Below are 17,489 nucleotides of genomic sequence, written 5' to 3' on the forward strand. Positions count from 1 at the left end.
GGCCTAACGCCGCGCCGGTGAACGCCTCGCCATCCCACCCCGTCGATCGCGCCGGTGAGGTCCGCACCTTCACCGCCTAGGTATATGCGCGTGGGTGTAGCTGCCTTCTCGGGATGGTCGACGGTCGTTCGACCGGCCCCCGTCATCTATGCGCACAGCAGTCCCGTCCGCCGGCGGGAGACTCCGTCAATCGATCGTGGTGCAAACGTGCGAATGCCCAACGTCAATTCCGCCCAAAGCATGAAGCCCTCGGTCGGCAATCGGGCCGCCCCGCGGCAGACCCACCTGCCCACCTCCGGAGATGGTAACGAGCCGAGCACGGAAGTTCGGCGCACGTGTCGAGACCGTCGCTTCCACTCGGCCTCTCCCAAAGGTAGGACCGACCAAGCCGGATCGATCGGGGAACAGAGGTCTAACGCAGACGACACTCGCGAGGGCACCAGCGGCAGGCTTGTCCCTTCTCCGTCTTGGTACACACAATGCCTCTTTGCTTTTCGGATCGATATAAAGCTTTTGCCACCGTCGGTCTGCCGGCCGCCGCCCGCAGTCCGCGCTCAGACTCTGTCTGTCCGCAGCCCCCGCTGCGTTCTTGGACTTTGTCATTTTTTTCGGAAATAGCGAAAAAAAGCTTTTATCATTGTAAGTCGGAGCTCGCCCGGCCTCCCGCTTACTGAGTCACAATTGAGTAAGGCTCACTTAGAACTCTGCACTGTGTCAACCGTACCACTAGTCACCCTGCTAAGTGTGTCTGGAAAACGTGTTCCCGTAAATCTCCGGGAACCCCGCCAATCCCCCCGTACAGAAATTGCATGTGTCAAGTCGGCGGGATGCCTCCCGGAAGTCCTGCCGGGAAGGTCGCACTCTGGCCCCGCCAGGCGGGGCAAATCCGACCCCCATAGTGACTTCCGGGCCTAACTCGTTAACCAGAGCCGCGACAGACCGTGCAACAATGACATGTGTCAAACCGGCGGCACGACGCCCGGAGCTCATGCCGGTCGCGGGGCACCTCGGGCCCGCCCGACGGGGCAGATCCGACCTTCACAGGCTTCCGACGGCAATTGGTTAACCGGCGTGGCGCCGAGGGCACGCGGCTGGCTCGGCGGGCGGCCCTCCGGTAGTGCCGCCGTCGATCGGCCGCCTCGGTCGGCAGGAGGGCCCCGAAGTCGCCTTCATTCTGACTTCCGAGTCGGGACTTAGATTACTTTCGACTCTTCAGCCAAGGTCTCGGATCGACGGCGGGACCTGCGGTTGTCCCTCCGAAAATGCCGCCGCTCGGCCGGCACGGCCCGCCGAATACGTCCCCTTACTGGCTCCCGCCTCGGGACTTTGTCAGAAATTCATTCGGGCAAGGTTTCCATTCGGCGGCCGGAGCACCGGTAGTCATACGGAAAATGCCGCCCCTCGGCCGGCATGGGCCTGCGAATAGGTCCCGCTGACAGACTTCCGCAATTGGGTATTTGTCCGAAAATCCATACCGGCAATCTTCGGAATCGTGCGGAAAAGCTGCCGCGTGGCCCGGGTTAACCAATTGGGGAGGCCGGTGCCATCTACCGAATACTTCAACAACTCGTGAAAACGGCCTCCCTATATATCTGCAGGAACCCCGCCAATGCCCCCGTACAGAAATTGCATGTGTCAAAGGGGCGGCCGAATCTGACCCCGGCGGCCGAGCCTCTGGAACTCCGGGTCGGCCTCGGCCGGCAAATCCGACCCCCATCCAGACTTCCGGAGCGGACTTGGTTAACGAATTGCCACCGGGCAAATGGTTAACCGACAGATCTTGGAGGCTCGTTACCCAAGCCATCCCCCGCCGGTGCGAAAAGTTAACAATCAGCGGGCGGGCAATTCGTGAACCGAACGGGACCGGGCAATTCGTTAACCATTCGGAACCGGGCAATTCGTTAACCAACCTTGTCCTGGCAATGAGTGCACCAACCCGGCCGGACAATTCGTTAACCAAGCTGGCTCTGGCAATTCGTTAACCAACCTGGCCGGGACAATTCGTTAACCAACCCGGCCGGACAATTCGTTAACCAAGCTGGCTCTGGCAATTCGTTAACCTACCCGGCCATGGCAATTCGTTAACCAACCTGACCCTGACAATTCGTTAACCAACCCTGTCCTGGCAATGAGTGCACCAACCCGGCCGGACAATTCGGTAACCAACCAGACCCTGGCAATTCGTTAACCAACCAGGACGGGCAATTCGTCAACCAACCCTGTCCTGGCAATGAGTGCACCAACCCGGCCGGACAATTCGGTAACCAACCAGACCCTGGCAATTCGTTAACCAACCAGGACGGGCAATTCGTCAACCAACCCTGTCCTGGCAATGAGTGCACCAACCCGGCCGGACAATTCGGTAACCAACCAGACCCTGGCAATTCGTTAACCAACCTGACCCGGACAATTCGTTAACCAACCAGGACGGGCAATTCGTTAACCAACCAGGCCCGGACAATACTTTAACCACCCTGGTTTTCCAATTCGTGAACCAACTGGGAACGGACAATTCGGTAACCAACCCTGTCCTGGCAATGAGTGCACCAACCCGGCCGGACAATTCGTTAACCACCCTGTCCTTGCCAATTCGTGAACCAACTGGGAACGGACAATTCGTTAACCAACCCGGCCGGACAATTCGTTAACCAAGCTGGCTCTGGCAATTCGTTAACCTACCCGGCCATGGCAATTCGTTAACCAACCTGACCCTGACAATTCGTTAACCAGCCAGGACGGGCAATTCGTTAACCAACCTGGCCCGGACAATTCGTTAACCAGCCAGGACGGGCAATTCGTTAACCAACCTGGCCCGGACAATTCCTTAACCACCCTGGCCTTGCCAATTCGTGAACCAACTGGGAACGGACAATTCATTAAACAACCCTGTCCTGGCAATGAGTGCACCAACCCAGCCGGACAATTCGTTAACCAGTCTGACCCGGACAATTCGTTAACCAACCCTGCACGGTCAAGTCGTTAACCAAGCCCAAACCCGACAATTCGTTAACCAACCCATACGTGGCAATTCGCTAAACAACCCGGCTCGGGCAAATGGTTAACCAAGCCGGCCGGGCAAATCGGTAACCGGCCCGGCAGTCCCGACAATTCGACAATCAACCAGCTGAGGACAAACCCTTCGCCCTCAATAACAACTAGTTCTTGCCCCGCCGTCAAAATGTCCCGGCCGATGTTCATCAGAAACTCCTTGCTGGCCCATGGGCCCCCCCTCCTTACCTTAAGAGAGTCATAGTTACTCCCGCCGTTTACCCGCGCCGCACTGAATTTCGTCAAGTTGGGTCTGGCAAGCCGCTAACCCGGCCGGCCGGGCCTGACAACGCTCTAGAAACCCGGAACAGGCAGTTTCGTGAACCAACCGCGCACGCTCCTGACAATGCGTTAGCCAACCCTGCTCGGGCAAATCGTTAATCAAGCCCAACCCTGAAACTGCGTTAACCAACCCGGCCCGGGCAAATGGTTAACCAAGCCCAACCCTGACAATTCGGTAACCAACCCGGCCCGGGCAAATGGTTAACCAAGCCGGCCGGGCAAATCGGTAACCGGCCCGGCAGCCCCGACTATTCGACAATCAACCAGCTGAGGACAAACCCTTCACCCTCAATAACAACTACGTCTTGCCCCGCCGTCAAAATGTCCCGGCCGATGTTCATCAGAAACTCCTTGCTGGCCCATGGGCCCCCCTCCATACCTTAAGAGAGTCATAGTTACTCCCGCCGTTTACCCGCGCCGCACTGAATTTCGTCAAGTTGGGTCTGGCAAGCCGCTAACCCGGCCGGCCGGGCCTGACAACGCTCTAGAAACCCGGAACAGGCAGTTTCGTGAACCAACCGCGCACGCTCCTGACAATGCGTTAGCCAACCCTGCTCGGGCAAATCGTTAATCAAGCCCAACCCTGAAACTGCGTTAACCAACCCGGCCATGGCAATTCATTAACCAACCCGGCTCGGGCAAATGGTTAACCAAGCCGGCCGGGCAAATCGTTAACCGGCCCGGCAGCCCCGACAATTCGACAATCAACCCGCTGAGGACAAACCCTTCGCCCTCAATAACAACTAGTTCTTGCCCCGCCGTCAAAATGTCCCGGCCGATGTTCATCAGAAACTCCTTGCTGGCCCATGGGCCCCCCTCCTTACCTTAAGAGAGTCATAGTTACTCCCGCCGTTTACCCGCGCCGCACTGAATTACGTCAAGTTGGGTCTGGCAACCCGCTAACCCGGCCGGCCGGGCCTGACAACGCTCTAGAAACCCGGAACAGGCAGTTTCGTGAACCAACCGCGCACGCTCCTGACAATGCGTTAGCCAACCCTGCTCGGGCAAATCGTTAATCAAGCCCAACCCTGAAACTGCGTTAACCAACCCGGCCATGGCAATTCACTAACCAACCCGGCTCGGGCAAATGGTTAACCAAGCCCAACCCTGACAATTCGGTAACCAACCCGGCTCGGGCAAATGGTTAACCAAGCCGGCCGGGCAAATCGGTAGCCGGCCCGGCAGTCCCGACAATTCGACAATCAACCAGCTGAGGACAAACCCTTCGCCCTCAATAACAACTAGTTCTTGCCCCGCCGTCAAAATGTCCCGGCCGATGTTCATCAGAAACTCCTTGCTGGCCCATGGGCCCCCCTCCTTACCTTAAGAGAGTCATAGTTACTCCCGCCGTTTACCCGCGCCGCACTGAATTTCCTCAAGTTGGGTCTGGCAACCCGCCAACCCGGCCGGCCGGGCCTGACAACGCTCTAGAAACCCGGAACAGGCAGTTTCGTGAACCAACCGCGCACGCTCCTGACAATGCGTTAGCCAACCCTGCTCGGGGAAATCTTTAACCAAGCCCAACCCTGACAATGCGTTAATCAACCCGGCCATGGCAATTCATTAACCAACCCGGCTCGGGCAAATGGTTAACCAAGCCCAACCCTGACAATTAGTTAACCAACCCGGCCCGGGCAAATGGGTAACCAAGCCGGCCGGGCAAATCGGTAACCGGCCCGGCAGCCCCGACTATTCGACAATCAACCAGCTGAGGACAAACCCTTCACCCTCAATAACAACTACGTCTTGCCCCGCCGTCAAAATGTCCCGGCCGATGTTCATCAGAAACTCCTTGCTGGCCCATGGGCCCCCCTCCTTACCTTAAGAGAGTCATAGTTACTCCCGCCGTTTACCCGCGCCGCACTGAATTTCCTCAAGTTGGGTCTGGCAACCCGCTAACCCGGTCGGCCGGGCCTGACAACGCTCTAGAAACCCGGAACAGGCAGTTTCGTGAACCAACCGCGCACGCTCCTGACAATGCGTTAGCCAACCCTGCTCGGGCAAATCGTTAATCAAGCCCAACCCTGAAACTGCGTTAACCAACCCGGCCATGGCAATTCATTAACCAACCCGGCCCGGGCAAATGGTTAACCAAGCCTAAACCTGACAATTCGTTAACCAACCCGGCCCGGGCAAATGGGTAACCAAGCCGGCCGGGCAAATCGGTAACCGGCCCGGCAGCCCCGACTATTCGACAATCAACCAGCTGAGGACAAGCCCTTCGCCCTCAATAACAACTAGTTCTTGCCCCGCCGTCAAAATGTCCCGGCCGATGTTCATCAGAAACTCCTTGCTGGCCCATGGGCCCCCCTCCATACCCTTAAGAGAGTCATAGTTACTCCCGCCGTTTACCCGCGCCGCACTGAATTTCGTCAAGTTGGGTCTGGCAAGCCGCTAACCCGGCCGGCCGGGCCTGACAACGCTCTAGAAACCCGGAACAGGCAGTTTCGTGAACCAACCGCGCACGCTCCTGACAATGCGTTAGCCAACCCTGCTCGGGCAAATCGTTAATCAAGCCCAACCCTGAAACTGCGTTAACCAACCCGGCCATGGCAATTCATTAACCAACCCGGCCCGGGCAAATGGTTAACCAAGCCCAACCCTGACAATTCGTTAACCAACCCGGCCCGGGCAAATGGTTAACCAAGCCGGCCGGGCAAATCGGTAACCGGCCCGGCAGCCCCGACTATTCGACAATCAACCAGCTGAGGACAAACCCTTCACCCTCAATAACAACTACGTCTTGCCCCGCCGTCAAAATGTCCCGGCCGATGTTCATCAGAAACTCCTTGCTGGCCCATGGGCCCCCCTCCATACCCTTAAGAGAGTCATAGTTACTCCCGCCGTTTACCCGCGCCGCACTGAATTTCGTCAAGTTGGGTCTGGCAACCCGCTAACCCGGCCGGCCGGGCCTGACAACGCTCTAGAAACCCGGAACAGGCAGTTTCGTGAACCAACCGCGCACGCTCCTGACAATGCGTTAGCCAACCCTGCTCGGGGAAATCGTTAACCAAGCCCAACCCTGACAATGCGTTAATCAACCCGGCCATGGCAATTCATTAACCAACCCGGCTCGGGCAAATGGTTAACCAAGCCCAACCCTGACAATTAGTTAACCAACCCGGCCCGGGCAAATGGTTAACCAAGCCGGCCGGGCAAATCGGTAACCGGCCCGGCAGCCCCGACTATTCGACAATCAACCAGCTGAGGACAAACCCTTCACCCTCAATAACAACTACGTCTTGCCCCGCCGTCAAAATGTCCCGGCCGATGTTCATCAGAAACTCCTTGCTGGCCCATGGTTAAGAGAGTCATAGTTACTCCCGCCGTTTACCCGCGCCGCACTGAATTTCCTCAAGTTGGGTCTGGCAACCCGCTAACCCGGCCGGCCGGGCCTGACAACGCTCTAGAAACCCGGAACAGGCAGTTTCGTGAACCAACCGCGCACGCTCCTGACAATGCGTTAGCCAACCCTGCTCGGGCAAATCGTTAATCAAGCCCAACCCTGAAACTGCGTTAACCAACCCGGCCATGGCAATTCATTAACCAACCCGGCTCGGGCAAATGGTTAACCAAGCCGGCCGGGCAAATCGTTAACCGGCCCGGCAGCCCCGACAATTCGACAATCAACCCGCTGAGGACAAACCCTTCGCCCTCAATAACAACTAGTTCTTGCCCCGCCGTCAAAATGTCCCGGCCGATGTTCATCAGAAACTCCTTGCTGGCCCATGGGCCCCCCTCCTTACCTTAAGAGAGTCATAGTTACTCCCGCCGTTTACCCGCGCCGCACTGAATTACGTCAAGTTGGGTCTGGCAACCCGCTAACCCGGCCGGCCGGGCCTGACAACGCTCTAGAAACCCGGAACAGGCAGTTTCGTGAACCAACCGCGCACGCTCCTGACAATGCGTTAGCCAACCCTGCTCGGGCAAATCGTTAATCAAGCCCAACCCTGAAACTGCGTTAACCAACCCGGCCATGGCAATTCACTAACCAACCCGGCTCGGGCAAATGGTTAACCAAGCCCAACCCTGACAATTCGGTAACCAACCCGGCTCGGGCAAATGGTTAACCAAGCCGGCCGGGCAAATCGGTAGCCGGCCCGGCAGTCCCGACAATTCGACAATCAACCAGCTGAGGACAAACCCTTCGCCCTCAATAACAACTAGTTCTTGCCCCGCCGTCAAAATGTCCCGGCCGATGTTCATCAGAAACTCCTTGCTGGCCCATGGGCCCCCCTCCTTACCTTAAGAGAGTCATAGTTACTCCCGCCGTTTACCCGCGCCGCACTGAATTTCCTCAAGTTGGGTCTGGCAACCCGCCAACCCGGCCGGCCGGGCCTGACAACGCTCTAGAAACCCGGAACAGGCAGTTTCGTGAACCAACCGCGCACGCTCCTGACAATGCGTTAGCCAACCCTGCTCGGGGAAATCTTTAACCAAGCCCAACCCTGACAATGCGTTAATCAACCCGGCCATGGCAATTCATTAACCAACCCGGCCCGGGCAAATGGTTAACCAAGCCTAAACCTGACAATTCGTTAACCAACCCGGCCCGGGCAAATGGGTAACCAAGCCGGCCGGGCAAATCGGTAACCGGCCCGGCAGCCCCGACTATTCGACAATCAACCAGCTGAGGACAAGCCCTTCGCCCTCAATAACAACTAGTTCTTGCCCCGCCGTCAAAATGTCCCGGCCGATGTTCATCAGAAACTCCTTGCTGGCCCATGGGCCCCCCTCCATACCCTTAAGAGAGTCATAGTTACTCCCGCCGTTTACCCGCGCCGCACTGAATTTCGTCAAGTTGGGTCTGGCAAGCCGCTAACCCGGCCGGCCGGGCCTGACAACGCTCTAGAAACCCGGAACAGGCAGTTTCGTGAACCAACCGCGCACGCTCCTGACAATGCGTTAGCCAACCCTGCTCGGGCAAATCGTTAATCAAGCCCAACCCTGAAACTGCGTTAACCAACCCGGCCATGGCAATTCATTAACCAACCCGGCCCGGGCAAATGGTTAACCAAGCCCAACCCTGACAATTCGTTAACCAACCCGGCCCGGGCAAATGGTTAACCAAGCCGGCCGGGCAAATCGGTAACCGGCCCGGCAGCCCCGACTATTCGACAATCAACCAGCTGAGGACAAACCCTTCACCCTCAATAACAACTACGTCTTGCCCCGCCGTCAAAATGTCCCGGCCGATGTTCATCAGAAACTCCTTGCTGGCCCATGGGCCCCCCCTCCTTACCTTAAGAGAGTCATAGTTACTCCCGCCGTTTACCCGCGCCGCACTGAATTTCGTCAAGTTGGGTCTGGCAAGCCGCTAACCCGGCCGGCCGGGCCTGACAACGCTCTAGAAACCCGGAACAGGCAGTTTCGTGAACCAACCGCGCACGCTCCTGACAATGCGTTAGCCAACCCTGCTCGGGCAAATCGTTAATCAAGCCCAACCCTGAAACTGCGTTAACCAACCCGGCCATGGCAATTCATTAACCAACCCGGCCCGGGCAAATGGTTAACCAAGCCTAAACCTGACAATTCGTTAACCAACCCGGCCCGGGCAAATGGGTAACCAAGCCGGCCGGGCAAATCGGTAACCGGCCCGGCAGCCCCGACTATTCGACAATCAACCAGCTGAGGACAAGCCCTTCGCCCTCAATAACAACTAGTTCTTGCCCCGCCGTCAAAATGTCCCGGCCGATGTTCATCAGAAACTCCTTGCTGGCCCATGGGCCCCCCTCCATACCCTTAAGAGAGTCATAGTTACTCCCGCCGTTTACCCGCGCCGCACTGAATTTCGTCAAGTTGGGTCTGGCAACCCGCTAACCCGGCCGGCCGGGCCTGACAACGCTCTAGAAACCCGGAACAGGCAGTTTCGTGAACCAACCGCGCACGCTCCTGACAATGCGTTAGCCAACCCTGCTCGGGGAAATCGTTAACCAAGCCCAACCCTGACAATGCGTTAATCAACCCGGCCATGGCAATTCATTAACCAACCCGGCTCGGGCAAATGGTTAACCAAGCCCAACCCTGACAATTAGTTAACCAACCCGGCCCGGGCAAATGGTTAACCAAGCCGGCCGGGCAAATCGGTAACCGGCCCGGCAGCCCCGACTATTCGACAATCAACCAGCTGAGGACAAACCCTTCACCCTCAATAACAACTACGTCTTGCCCCGCCGTCAAAATGTCCCGGCCGATGTTCATCAGAAACTCCTTGCTGGCCCATGGGCCCCCCTCCTTACCTTAAGAGAGTCATAGTTACTCCCGCCGTTTACCCGCGCCGCACTGAATTTCCTCAAGTTGGGTCTGGCAACCCGCTAACCCGGCCGGCCGGGCCTGACAACGCTCTAGAAACCCGGAACAGGCAGTTTCGTGAACCAACCGCGCACGCTCCTGACAATGCGTTAGCCAACCCTGCTCGGGCAAATCGTTAATCAAGCCCAACCCTGAAACTGCGTTAACCAACCCGGCCATGGCAATTCATTAACCAACCCGGCTCGGGCAAATGGTTAACCAAGCCGGCCGGGCAAATCGTTAACCGGCCCGGCAGCCCCGACAATTCGACAATCAACCCGCTGAGGACAAACCCTTCGCCCTCAATAACAACTAGTTCTTGCCCCGCCGTCAAAATGTCCCGGCCGATGTTCATCAGAAACTCCTTGCTGGCCCATGGGCCCCCCTCCTTACCTTAAGAGAGTCATAGTTACTCCCGCCGTTTACCCGCGCCGCACTGAATTACGTCAAGTTGGGTCTGGCAACCCGCTAACCCGGCCGGCCGGGCCTGACAACGCTCTAGAAACCCGGAACAGGCAGTTTCGTGAACCAACCGCGCACGCTCCTGACAATGCGTTAGCCAACCCTGCTCGGGCAAATCGTTAATCAAGCCCAACCCTGAAACTGCGTTAACCAACCCGGCCATGGCAATTCACTAACCAACCCGGCTCGGGCAAATGGTTAACCAAGCCCAACCCTGACAATTCGGTAACCAACCCGGCTCGGGCAAATGGTTAACCAAGCCGGCCGGGCAAATCGGTAGCCGGCCCGGCAGTCCCGACAATTCGACAATCAACCAGCTGAGGACAAACCCTTCGCCCTCAATAACAACTAGTTCTTGCCCCGCCGTCAAAATGTCCCGGCCGATGTTCATCAGAAACTCCTTGCTGGCCCATGGGCCCCCCTCCTTACCTTAAGAGAGTCATAGTTACTCCCGCCGTTTACCCGCGCCGCACTGAATTTCCTCAAGTTGGGTCTGGCAACCCGCCAACCCGGCCGGCCGGGCCTGACAACGCTCTAGAAACCCGGAACAGGCAGTTTCGTGAACCAACCGCGCACGCTCCTGACAATGCGTTAGCCAACCCTGCTCGGGGAAATCTTTAACCAAGCCCAACCCTGACAATGCGTTAATCAACCCGGCCATGGCAATTCATTAACCAACCCGGCTCGGGCAAATGGTTAACCAAGCCCAACCCTGACAATTAGTTAACCAACCCGGCCCGGGCAAATGGTTAACCAAGCCGGCCGGGCAAATCGGTAACCGGCCCGGCAGCCCCGACTATTCGACAATCAACCAGCTGAGGACAAACCCTTCACCCTCAATAACAACTACGTCTTGCCCCGCCGTCAAAATGTCCCGGCCGATGTTCATCAGAAACTCCTTGCTGGCCCATGGGCCCCCCTCCTTACCTTAAGAGAGTCATAGTTACTCCCGCCGTTTACCCGCGCCGCACTGAATTTCCTCAAGTTGGGTCTGGCAACCCGCTAACCCGGTCGGCCGGGCCTGACAACGCTCTAGAAACCCGGAACAGGCAGTTTCGTGAACCAACCGCGCACGCTCCTGACAATGCGTTAGCCAACCCTGCTCGGGCAAATCGTTAATCAAGCCCAACCCTGAAACTGCGTTAACCAACCCGGCCATGGCAATTCATTAACCAACCCGGCCCGGGCAAATGGTTAACCAAGCCTAAACCTGACAATTCGTTAACCAACCCGGCCCGGGCAAATGGGTAACCAAGCCGGCCGGGCAAATCGGTAACCGGCCCGGCAGCCCCGACTATTCGACAATCAACCAGCTGAGGACAAGCCCTTCGCCCTCAATAACAACTAGTTCTTGCCCCGCCGTCAAAATGTCCCGGCCGATGTTCATCAGAAACTCCTTGCTGGCCCATGGGCCCCCCTCCATACCCTTAAGAGAGTCATAGTTACTCCCGCCGTTTACCCGCGCCGCACTGAATTTCGTCAAGTTGGGTCTGGCAAGCCGCTAACCCGGCCGGCCGGGCCTGACAACGCTCTAGAAACCCGGAACAGGCAGTTTCGTGAACCAACCGCGCACGCTCCTGACAATGCGTTAGCCAACCCTGCTCGGGCAAATCGTTAATCAAGCCCAACCCTGAAACTGCGTTAACCAACCCGGCCATGGCAATTCATTAACCAACCCGGCCCGGGCAAATGGTTAACCAAGCCCAACCCTGACAATTCGTTAACCAACCCGGCCCGGGCAAATGGTTAACCAAGCCGGCCGGGCAAATCGGTAACCGGCCCGGCAGCCCCGACTATTCGACAATCAACCAGCTGAGGACAAGCCCTTCGCCCTCAATAACAACTAGTTCTTGCCCCGCCGTCAAAATGTCCCGGCCGATGTTCATCAGAAACTCCTTGCTGGCCCATGGGCCCCCCTCCATACCCTTAAGAGAGTCATAGTTACTCCCGCCGTTTACCCGCGCCGCACTGAATTTCGTCAAGTTGGGTCTGGCAACCCGCTAACCCGGCCGGCCGGGCCTGACAACGCTCTAGAAACCCGGAACAGGCAGTTTCGTGAACCAACCGCGCACGCTCCTGACAATGCGTTAGCCAACCCTGCTCGGGGAAATCGTTAACCAAGCCCAACCCTGACAATGCGTTAATCAACCCGGCCATGGCAATTCATTAACCAACCCGGCTCGGGCAAATGGTTAACCAAGCCCAACCCTGACAATTAGTTAACCAACCCGGCCCGGGCAAATGGTTAACCAAGCCGGCCGGGCAAATCGGTAACCGGCCCGGCAGCCCCGACTATTCGACAATCAACCAGCTGAGGACAAACCCTTCACCCTCAATAACAACTACGTCTTGCCCCGCCGTCAAAATGTCCCGGCCGATGTTCATCAGAAACTCCTTGCTGGCCCATGGGCCCCCCTCCTTACCTTAAGAGAGTCATAGTTACTCCCGCCGTTTACCCGCGCCGCACTGAATTTCCTCAAGTTGGGTCTGGCAACCCGCTAACCCGGTCGGCCGGGCCTGACAACGCTCTAGAAACCCGGAACAGGCAGTTTCGTGAACCAACCGCGCACGCTCCTGACAATGCGTTAGCCAACCCTGCTCGGGCAAATCGTTAATCAAGCCCAACCCTGAAACTGCGTTAACCAACCCGGCCATGGCAATTCATTAACCAACCCGGCCCGGGCAAATGGTTAACCAAGCCTAAACCTGACAATTCGTTAACCAACCCGGCCCGGGCAAATGGGTAACCAAGCCGGCCGGGCAAATCGGTAACCGGCCCGGCAGCCCCGACTATTCGACAATCAACCAGCTGAGGACAAGCCCTTCGCCCTCAATAACAACTAGTTCTTGCCCCGCCGTCAAAATGTCCCGGCCGATGTTCATCAGAAACTCCTTGCTGGCCCATGGGCCCCCCTCCATACCCTTAAGAGAGTCATAGTTACTCCCGCCGTTTACCCGCGCCGCACTGAATTTCGTCAAGTTGGGTCTGGCAAGCCGCTAACCCGGCCGGCCGGGCCTGACAACGCTCTAGAAACCCGGAACAGGCAGTTTCGTGAACCAACCGCGCACGCTCCTGACAATGCGTTAGCCAACCCTGCTCGGGCAAATCGTTAATCAAGCCCAACCCTGAAACTGCGTTAACCAACCCGGCCATGGCAATTCATTAACCAACCCGGCCCGGGCAAATGGTTAACCAAGCCCAACCCTGACAATTCGTTAACCAACCCGGCCCGGGCAAATGGTTAACCAAGCCGGCCGGGCAAATCGGTAACCGGCCCGGCAGCCCCGACTATTCGACAATCAACCAGCTGAGGACAAACCCTTCACCCTCAATAACAACTACGTCTTGCCCCGCCGTCAAAATGTCCCGGCCGATGTTCATCAGAAACTCCTTGCTGGCCCATGGGCCCCCCCTCCTTACCTTAAGAGAGTCATAGTTACTCCCGCCGTTTACCCGCGCCGCACTGAATTTCGTCAAGTTGGGTCTGGCAAGCCGCTAACCCGGCCGGCCGGGCCTGACAACGCTCTAGAAACCCGGAACAGGCAGTTTCGTGAACCAACCGCGCACGCTCCTGACAATGCGTTAGCCAACCCTGCTCGGGCAAATCGTTAATCAAGCCCAACCCTGAAACTGCGTTAACCAACCCGGCCATGGCAATTCATTAACCAACCCGGCCCGGGCAAATGGTTAACCAAGCCTAAACCTGACAATTCGTTAACCAACCCGGCCCGGGCAAATGGGTAACCAAGCCGGCCGGGCAAATCGGTAACCGGCCCGGCAGCCCCGACTATTCGACAATCAACCAGCTGAGGACAAGCCCTTCGCCCTCAATAACAACTAGTTCTTGCCCCGCCGTCAAAATGTCCCGGCCGATGTTCATCAGAAACTCCTTGCTGGCCCATGGGCCCCCCTCCATACCCTTAAGAGAGTCATAGTTACTCCCGCCGTTTACCCGCGCCGCACTGAATTTCGTCAAGTTGGGTCTGGCAACCCGCTAACCCGGCCGGCCGGGCCTGACAACGCTCTAGAAACCCGGAACAGGCAGTTTCGTGAACCAACCGCGCACGCTCCTGACAATGCGTTAGCCAACCCTGCTCGGGGAAATCGTTAACCAAGCCCAACCCTGACAATGCGTTAATCAACCCGGCCATGGCAATTCATTAACCAACCCGGCTCGGGCAAATGGTTAACCAAGCCCAACCCTGACAATTAGTTAACCAACCCGGCCCGGGCAAATGGTTAACCAAGCCGGCCGGGCAAATCGGTAACCGGCCCGGCAGCCCCGACTATTCGACAATCAACCAGCTGAGGACAAACCCTTCACCCTCAATAACAACTACGTCTTGCCCCGCCGTCAAAATGTCCCGGCCGATGTTCATCAGAAACTCCTTGCTGGCCCATGGGCCCCCCTCCTTACCTTAAGAGAGTCATAGTTACTCCCGCCGTTTACCCGCGCCGCACTGAATTTCCTCAAGTTGGGTCTGGCAACCCGCTAACCCGGCCGGCCGGGCCTGACAACGCTCTAGAAACCCGGAACAGGCAGTTTCGTGAACCAACCGCGCACGCTCCTGACAATGCGTTAGCCAACCCTGCTCGGGCAAATCGTTAATCAAGCCCAACCCTGAAACTGCGTTAACCAACCCGGCCATGGCAATTCATTAACCAACCCGGCTCGGGCAAATGGTTAACCAAGCCGGCCGGGCAAATCGTTAACCGGCCCGGCAGCCCCGACAATTCGACAATCAACCCGCTGAGGACAAACCCTTCGCCCTCAATAACAACTAGTTCTTGCCCCGCCGTCAAAATGTCCCGGCCGATGTTCATCAGAAACTCCTTGCTGGCCCATGGGCCCCCCTCCTTACCTTAAGAGAGTCATAGTTACTCCCGCCGTTTACCCGCGCCGCACTGAATTACGTCAAGTTGGGTCTGGCAACCCGCTAACCCGGCCGGCCGGGCCTGACAACGCTCTAGAAACCCGGAACAGGCGATTTCGTGAACCAACCGCGCACGCTCCTGACAATGCGTTAGCCAACCCTGCTCGGGCAAATCGTTAATCAAGCCCAACCCTGAAACTGCGTTAACCAACCCGGCCATGGCAATTCACTAACCAACCCGGCTCGGGCAAATGGTTAACCAAGCCCAACCCTGACAATTCGGTAACCAACCCGGCTCGGGCAAATGGTTAACCAAGCCGGCCGGGCAAATCGGTAGCCGGCCCGGCAGTCCCGACAATTCGACAATCAACCAGCTGAGGACAAACCCTTCGCCCTCAATAACAACTAGTTCTTGCCCCGCCGTCAAAATGTCCCGGCCGATGTTCATCAGAAACTCCTTGCTGGCCCATGGGCCCCCCTCCTTACCTTAAGAGAGTCATAGTTACTCCCGCCGTTTACCCGCGCCGCACTGAATTTCCTCAAGTTGGGTCTGGCAACCCGCCAACCCGGCCGGCCGGGCCTGACAACGCTCTAGAAACCCGGAACAGGCAGTTTCGTGAACCAACCGCGCACGCTCCTGACAATGCGTTAGCCAACCCTGCTCGGGGAAATCTTTAACCAAGCCCAACCCTGACAATGCGTTAATCAACCCGGCCATGGCAATTCATTAACCAACCCGGCTCGGGCAAATGGTTAACCAAGCCCAACCCTGACAATTAGTTAACCAACCCGGCCCGGGCAAATGGTTAACCAAGCCGGCCGGGCAAATCGGTAACCGGCCCGGCAGCCCCGACTATTCGACAATCAACCAGCTGAGGACAAACCCTTCACCCTCAATAACAACTACGTCTTGCCCCGCCGTCAAAATGTCCCGGCCGATGTTCATCAGAAACTCCTTGCTGGCCCATGGGCCCCCCTCCTTACCTTAAGAGAGTCATAGTTACTCCCGCCGTTTACCCGCGCCGCACTGAATTTCCTCAAGTTGGGTCTGGCAACCCGCTAACCCGGTCGGCCGGGCCTGACAACGCTCTAGAAACCCGGAACAGGCAGTTTCGTGAACCAACCGCGCACGCTCCTGACAATGCGTTAGCCAACCCTGCTCGGGCAAATCGTTAATCAAGCCCAACCCTGAAACTGCGTTAACCAACCCGGCCATGGCAATTCATTAACCAACCCGGCCCGGGCAAATGGTTAACCAAGCCTAAACCTGACAATTCGTTAACCAACCCGGCCCGGGCAAATGGGTAACCAAGCCGGCCGGGCAAATCGGTAACCGGCCCGGCAGCCCCGACTATTCGACAATCAACCAGCTGAGGACAAGCCCTTCGCCCTCAATAACAACTAGTTCTTGCCCCGCCGTCAAAATGTCCCGGCCGATGTTCATCAGAAACTCCTTGCTGGCCCATGGGCCCCCCTCCATACCCTTAAGAGAGTCATAGTTACTCCCGCCGTTTACCCGCGCCGCACTGAATTTCGTCAAGTTGGGTCTGGCAAGCCGCTAACCCGGCCGGCCGGGCCTGACAACGCTCTAGAAACCCGGAACAGGCAGTTTCGTGAACCAACCGCGCACGCTCCTGACAATGCGTTAGCCAACCCTGCTCGGGCAAATCGTTAATCAAGCCCAACCCTGAAACTGCGTTAACCAACCCGGCCATGGCAATTCATTAACCAACCCGGCCCGGGCAAATGGTTAACCAAGCCCAACCCTGACAATTCGTTAACCAACCCGGCCCGGGCAAATGGTTAACCAAGCCGGCCGGGCAAATCGGTAACCGGCCCGGCAGCCCCGACTATTCGACAATCAACCAGCTGAGGACAAACCCTTCACCCTCAATAACAACTACGTCTTGCCCCGCCGTCAAAATGTCCCGGCCGATGTTCATCAGAAACTCCTTGCTGGCCCATGGGCCCCCCCTCCTTACCTTAAGAGAGTCATAGTTACTCCCGCCGTTTACCCGCGCCGCACTGAATTTCGTCAAGTTGGGTCTGGCAAGCCGCTAACCCGGCCGGCCGGGCCTGACAACGCTCTAGAAACCCGGAACAGGCAGTTTCGTGAACCAACCGCGCACGCTCCTGACAATGCGTTAGCCAACCCTGCTCGGGCAAATCGTTAATCAAGCCCAACCCTGAAACTGCGTTAACCAACCCGGCCATGGCAATTCATTAACCAACCCGGCCCGGGCAAATGGTTAACCAAGCCCAACCCTGACAATTCGTTAACCAACCCGGCCCGGGCAAATGGGTAACCAAGCCGGCCGGGCAAATCGGTAACCGGCCCGGCAGCCCCGACTATTCGACAATCAACCAGCTGAGGACAAACCCTTCACCCTCAATAACAACTACGTCTTGCCCCGCCGTCAAAATGTCCCGGCCGATGTTCATCAGAAACTCCTTGCTGGCCCATGGGCCCCCCCTCCTTACCTTAAGAGAGTCATAGTTACTCCCGCCGTTTACCCGCGCCGCACTGAATT

This window comes from Mobula birostris, unplaced genomic scaffold (assembly GCF_030028105.1).
Source record: "Mobula birostris isolate sMobBir1 unplaced genomic scaffold, sMobBir1.hap1 scaffold_1675, whole genome shotgun sequence".
Lineage (NCBI taxonomy): Eukaryota > Metazoa > Chordata > Chondrichthyes > Myliobatiformes > Myliobatidae > Mobula > Mobula birostris.